The following is a 6,783-nucleotide window of genomic DNA, read 5'->3' as shown; positions in this document are numbered from 1 at the left end:
CTGGGGACTCCTGCACCACTGAGAGTCCCACCAGGCCACCCGCTCCCAGCAGGGTGCAGTTTTAGGTCATACCCAGGACCACAAGCCTCCTGTCCATCCCCTACAGCTCCTCCCTTACCTCCAGATGATACTAGCAGCCCTATAGCCACACAATGTTGTTGCCTGGCCTCCAGCAGCAAAACTGCCCTGTTTATATGGGCAGCCCTAGGTCCAAACTGGCTCTACTCATCAGGCACCTGACGGCTGCCAGCATACAGCCCTTAAAGTAGCAGGCCCTGCCACAGCTACAGCCAGCTTTTAAAGGGTGGTGTGGGTGGGGCCTGTTGCCTGCCATCTCAGGGAATTGGTTGCCCTGATTGGTTGCCTTGATTATCCAATTATTTGGGCTGGATGACCACTTAAGGAGTTTTGGTGAGCTGTTGTGGGTATGGGGTGGGTAGGATGCTGATTCATCTTGTACTGCCATGGCCTAGCAGGGGGATTGATCCTATATGGCCTGGGCCCATCTGCCCTGTACCCACCACCAGGGGCACTAGATGGAGTGGGCAGGTGGGGTGGAAACCAGCCCAGGACCCCGCACAGACAGGATGCACTTGTCCAGGTGGACGGGGTGGGGCAGGTGGAGAGCAGGAGACGTAGATCTCATAGACATTAGGGCTGGAAGGAACCTCAGAAGATCATCGAGTCCAGCCCCCCGCCCAAAGGGCAGGAAGTCAGCTGGGGTCATAGGATCCCAGGCAGGTGGGCCTGGGATCACAAGTAGGTGGTAGCATGGGGCTGGGTGCCAGGGAAGAGCTGTGATTTGCTCCCCACGTGTCACTGCAATAGGTGCTGATTCTATAGGCAGGGATTTTCAGAGAGCATATTGCAGCTCTGTCCCAGGCCCATGCTGTCACTTTCCTGTGATCCTGGCCCTGGCCCCACCCACCCATCCTCCTCCTGGACACTGCTCCCTGCTGGCCTGCAGCCCCATCCCATCCACCCCACTGAGCACGCCCTGCCTACAAGGATCCCAGATCAGTCTCCATGGAGACCCCACCCACCCACCTGCTCTGTCAGGCACCCCCAGTGGTAGCTGCAGGCGGACAGGCTGAGGTGCCCAGGCAGTAGGGCTAGGTCCAGTGGCAGCAGTGGCAGAGACACTAGGGCTAGGGACAGACATTACACATAAATTGGTTTAAATGATCAGAAACTGGTTTAAACCTGTAACAGAACAGACATTCAGTGCACTTAAACCAGTTTGAAAATGCCTGAAACAGGTTTGAGATAAACCTGGTTGAATGTAGTATTAGACTTAACTGATTTGGGTCAAACTGGTTTATGCAATGTGTATCCCAGAACCCTGGCTGGTTTACGATAAACCAGACACCTCCAGCATCCCGGCATGCTCTCTAGGCTGGGTGGGGCTCTCTCTTCCACAGTAGGGCTGGTCCCTCACCTCTGCTCCCTGGGCAGAGTTCTGACAGAGACTTGCAGGCACAGAGCATCTGCCTGGCTTCTTCCTGATAAGCAGGGATTATTACCCGCTCCCCTCTGCTTTATACAGACACCTCAACAATAGCTAGCAGACCACATGCTGGCTACGGTCGGTGCTGTGGGAGACAACAGGCAGACAGGCTTTTTGGAGCTAATCAACTGGTAGCCTAATGTCCTTCCTTGGAAGAGCAGTTTAAGAAGAGCTTCATTAGTTAATGGAGAGAGGCTTTGTTTTTTTACTGGGTTGATAAACACTGAGTTAGGGGTGATAAACATTCTGTGCTGGGCTGCTTGGGTGGGAGGTGGTGAGGGAAAATAATCAGAGCATCCTGTCAGGGCCTGTCCACACCCCCCTCAGCTCAGCCTGCGGAAGTGAAGGGAGGGCTGTCTAGCACCCCCTGACTTCTAGCCTGAGTGACTGTAAGCATGTGTCTGCATTTCTGGGATGTCTGTTAGGTTACAAAACTGATTTAGCCTAGCCAGGTTAGACTAATCTGCAAAGACTGAATCAATTCAGGCTCAGCCTTTTTGAATATCCGTCCCTAGCCTAGAAGTGGTAGCTGGGCAGAGTGAGCCACTGCCATGGGGGCTGCCAGAAGGCCAAGTCCTGCCACTGTGTCATCCCTACCCTGCCGTGTGCCTGGGGGCGGTGGGACCAGCCACACATGCCATGGCCCAGGCAGCTCCCTGCCCTGGGCCAGGCGAGACCAAGGGATGCATCGCCAACTACATGGAATCCCTTGGTGGACCGAATCCAGCCTATGGGCCATATTTTGCTCACCCCTGCCCTATGAGGACCAATTGGACCCAGGGCACTGATCCTGGCTTGCTGCAGGTGGAGCTTATTTCCATGCAGCTTTAGGGGCTGGGTTGGCCTGATCATTCAAGGCAGTTGAGCCCTGGGCCCTGATCTAAGCTCATTACACTCTGTAGATTATAAATAGCACTGCCATTTATGCAGCTGAAAACTACCTTTGTGACATAGGCTTCTACTCCATATTATTGCCAGAAATCCTGAACAGACCATTTCTGCCCCACTCACATGCTGATGCCAACCATTCCTTGCAGTGCCAAAGAGACAAGACATGTTTAGAAAGAAATGTCTTTTTTTTCAGGTCTGATCCATCATGTCAGAAACTTTGGGGTTGGCAGTACTGAAATACTAGTCCACCAGTTCCCATGTTAGAAATATTTCAACAAGATCACACATTTGTATAATGTTTAATTAATCATTTATATTCCTCTGGAAAGAAGTGGGCTTGGCATAAGGAGTCACAGCAGCCTGAAATTATTTAATTATCATAGATTTCATAGATATTAGGGCTGGAAGGGACTTCAAAGATCATCGAGTCCAGCCCCCTGCCTTGGGCAGGAAGTCAGCAGGGGTCATAGGATCCCAGCAAGATAAATATCCAAATTTCTCTCAGTTTAAAAATAACTGTTTTGTTATTGCTTAGGTAGCTGGTGTTCTGTCATGGCTCCATATTACACTAATATAGTCTCACTGGTGCCTTGTTTGTGCCTATCTGTATTTTATGCCCATTTGTTCCCTGTCTTAAAGGCCCAGTTTTACCATTTGCAGCACAGTGGAACCATAAGGCTTGACGACCAAACTTGATATCTGAGCCCATGCAATATATGAAATACAATATACTAAAATTCTGGCTGCTTATACACATTGTCGGGGGGGGGGCAGTTTTAATTAAAGCGGTTCTCAGACAGCTGCTCTAATTAAAATGTCTCACCATTACATGTATTAAGCCCCTGCACATTTAAAAATGGCCATGGGGCACCTTATCTGAACCTCAATTGATGAGGTTTTGTTAAAGTGACCCACAGCCATTTAAAAACATGGGGGCTTAATACATGTGACACTGTGATGATGACACTCCAGTGTTCTAATGAATTGAGTTGGCTAATTAAAACACACTAATTAAAACGAACACGTGTCTAGGCATCGTCAAATGTCTATATCCGACAGAATAAATAACTCCCATCGCTCGGTCACCCACTTTGTCATAGGAATTAGTAATTCTAAGAACATTCATAGCAAAACTATTTTTCACCAAATTGGTGTTCATGAGATATTTCACTAACACTTGTATCTCTGTATGGTGACACTCTAATTACAAAAATAATTGCACTTTGAATAAGCTGTTGAAAAAGAATAACCTTTTTATGCTTAATCTGATCTCTTAGGTGGTCTCTTCTGATAATAGTACTGCCTTTCACAAACAGCTGTTTCTACAGTGTAGGGCTAGCTGCACTTCTGACTACTTCTTTCAATAAGGGCATTTCCCCTTTTTCTAATCTCTGTTTTTCTCTTATCTCTGTTTTTCATCTCATCTCTTTTTCTAAATTTGGTTTTGTTCCCACCTAGACTGGACAAAAAAATATTAACATTTCCCATGAACTGCAGTCAGGGCATCCAAGACGGTTTCATCAGAATTCTGCCTTGGATTCTGTTCACGTCTGTTGAACTTGAGATGTTCAGAATTAAAATTTTGGGCTCAGTTAATTGGCATTTGAAAGTAAAACTGTTTTGCTGGAAAACATCCAACTGGCTGTACACAGCATAAGAAGGGAGATTTTCTTTTTAAGCAGTAACAGTCTCTGTGCATCTCTCTCTTACCTGAAAGCTTCTCATACCCTGTGCCCACAACTTCTAGAATCTGGTTAGTAGATTGGTGCCTAACAGTCTCCCCCTTTAATCATTCAATGCCTCAAGAAGTGTCTTTCTCTTCTTTAATATATAGTAAATCCTTTGATCTCTCCCTACCATGGGCTGAGATGTTTCTTAAGAAGTCTGTTTAGCAAGTTTTTGGAAGGGGTCTGGCCAGCATATCACAGTAAACAGCTTCAGCATTGTCCACCCACTGTTTGCTGATAACTTATCCAAGGCTACCAACCTCTATCTGTCTCTTACATTAACTAACCCCATGTAGTCAGTCAACTTTTACAATAAGCAAACCACTAGATAAATCATACAGTGTTCATAAATAATCACAGGTAACAGTCACATTTTGTGGAGGGTTTTCTTGTGCGTATTTGTGTATCATGTTGAAAGTGAAAGTCTTGAAGTGCAACAAAGATTTGATCTACGTTTGGAGAAATAACAGCAAGACTTCTTAAATAACTGGGATCCTGGAACAACACAATACCACACAGTCTCTTTAATTTTCTTCTAAAGCTTCAAATCAACCAACAAACTCAGAAACCTGCATCTGATTGTGTAGGATTTGAACCTGTGGTTATGATTCTAAAACCACTTATGCACATGCTTCAAAGTGCAGCATGCACAAGGTTATTTGCAGGACCAGAGCTTAAGTCTGTAAAATTTAAATTATAGTAGGTACAATAAGAATCTTTATGATACCTCTTGTACACTTGTTTCAGAAAAGAAACCTTTATGTAAATGATGATCCTGCCAGGTTTGGGATACGTCCTTTTTTGAAACATTTATTTTTAAAAGCTCTTTATCTTGCAGTAAGATAGCTCTTTCATTGCAGAATCTTTTCAGCATGTTTACTGGCAGCAAGAGTACTGATGATATCACAGGAGTAATTCCCACACTGATAAGTTAGTTATTTCCACGGTTAAATATTGTTGTGATGATATCAGCGCTGCTGCCGGAAAACTTCCTGAAAGTGCTTTGCACCATTTATGCTGCAATAGGAGCTCTAATTTCTGATACTCAGAAATATATACTTCTCCCCCCAAAAGGGAAAAAGGTGTTTTATTTTTATTGCTAGGCAGCACTTCAATTTAAATTTTAGGCTTAGATTTCTTATTTTTCCTGTATGTGGGTAGTGAACTTTCAATTAACATTTTCCAATTTAATTAGCAGGCCAAGTTGAGTTTAATGCTCCATTTTCTGATATCAGAAAGACAGGAAACCTGACAAAATATTTTAAAGTGTAAATCTATGCTCAACAAAATTAGTTAACATAAGCTAAATACATTAAAGAGATCCATAACCTATAACAAATTACATATTTTGCAAGGCTGTTAAAAGTAATGCCAGATCATAGTTGTAATCTACAGAAACAATTTAAGCTATCAATTTTATGCCAGTGATTAGGCATCTGTCTCTAATTCTGACCTGTTTCCTTACACACAAACTAAAATATTCAAGCATATACAGTTAAGAAATGGCTAAACTGGATAGCCATTTTATGGCTAAATTGGATAGCTTCCTCCTACTCAAGATCTCAGAGATCTGACATCCCTTCTGTTTGGCCTTAATCATCTAATTCCCAGACTACTGCAACCCTATCTCTCTTGTTTTTGGCAAATGTAAGCTTACTTCAAATTCATTCAAAATATTACTGAGATCTACTCCCTGGCTTGATACTCTGTGCACCACCTCCTTGTATCCCTTCAGTGTCTCCCCCATCTTTGCCCCATCAAACACACACTACTAGCCCTTACTTTTAAGTCCTTTCGTGGCTTGAACGTGTCATGCTTAAGAACTCTGCTGACACTCTACTCTGCACAGCAATCCTAAAGTGCAATTGCAGTTTGTGTAGATAGAGCTGAGCTAGCTTTACACTCAGTCGATTTGTTAGTGATAGTGTGGCCATGACAGCCTAGAGTTCCGCCAAGGCTGGGTGAGTTTTTACCAAAGGCCTGTGTAATTTTGCAGTCTGGGCTGAGCTGTACCTGTGTTTTCGTGGCTAGATTATTATCAGTACTTAAGCTAGCTAGTTTAAATCTAGGTCAAGTACATCTGTGTGTGCAGCAATCACACCTTTGGGTTGCTATGTTCTCAAGTCATCAGCATCTGCCCCCCCACTGGTAGTTATGCTAGCCTTCATTACTAATTATTCTAGCTTGCCCCTATGTTCCTTTGCACTTTTTCTCCTGATGCTAGAGTAGCTCCCCGTTAATGTCCATAAAATTACATTCTGACTACTTCAGGTTCCCACTGGAAGATTCTCTCAGCTGTGATGCCTACATAAGACTTGTCAACAGCCAGACAGTTGGTCTGCAAAAAATGCCACTTACTCACTTGATTATTGTTTCAGTTACTTTGTCTTTCCATAACTTGTTTGTTTTATCCACCTCTTTTCTATTATCGCATGGTAAAGTATAAATTATTTTGGACAAGAATTGTACTTCACCCAGAACAATGGAGTTGTGTGTTGGGACCTCTTGACATGACTGTAATACACAAAATAATAAATAACAATTTGTAAATGGAATGGTGAAAGCAAAGCCAACAACACAGGGGCACTTTTAGGACTGTTCACTTTTTTTTTTTTATCTCCAGGGGCAGGCTGCTTTCCTGTTGGTGTTTCAGTTACC

This window comes from Gavialis gangeticus, unplaced genomic scaffold, assembly GCF_001723915.1.
Source record: "Gavialis gangeticus isolate Ggan-Ray unplaced genomic scaffold, GavGan_comp1, whole genome shotgun sequence".
Classification (NCBI taxonomy): domain Eukaryota; kingdom Metazoa; phylum Chordata; order Crocodylia; family Gavialidae; genus Gavialis; species Gavialis gangeticus.
Note: the sequence above shows the minus strand (reverse complement) of the source record.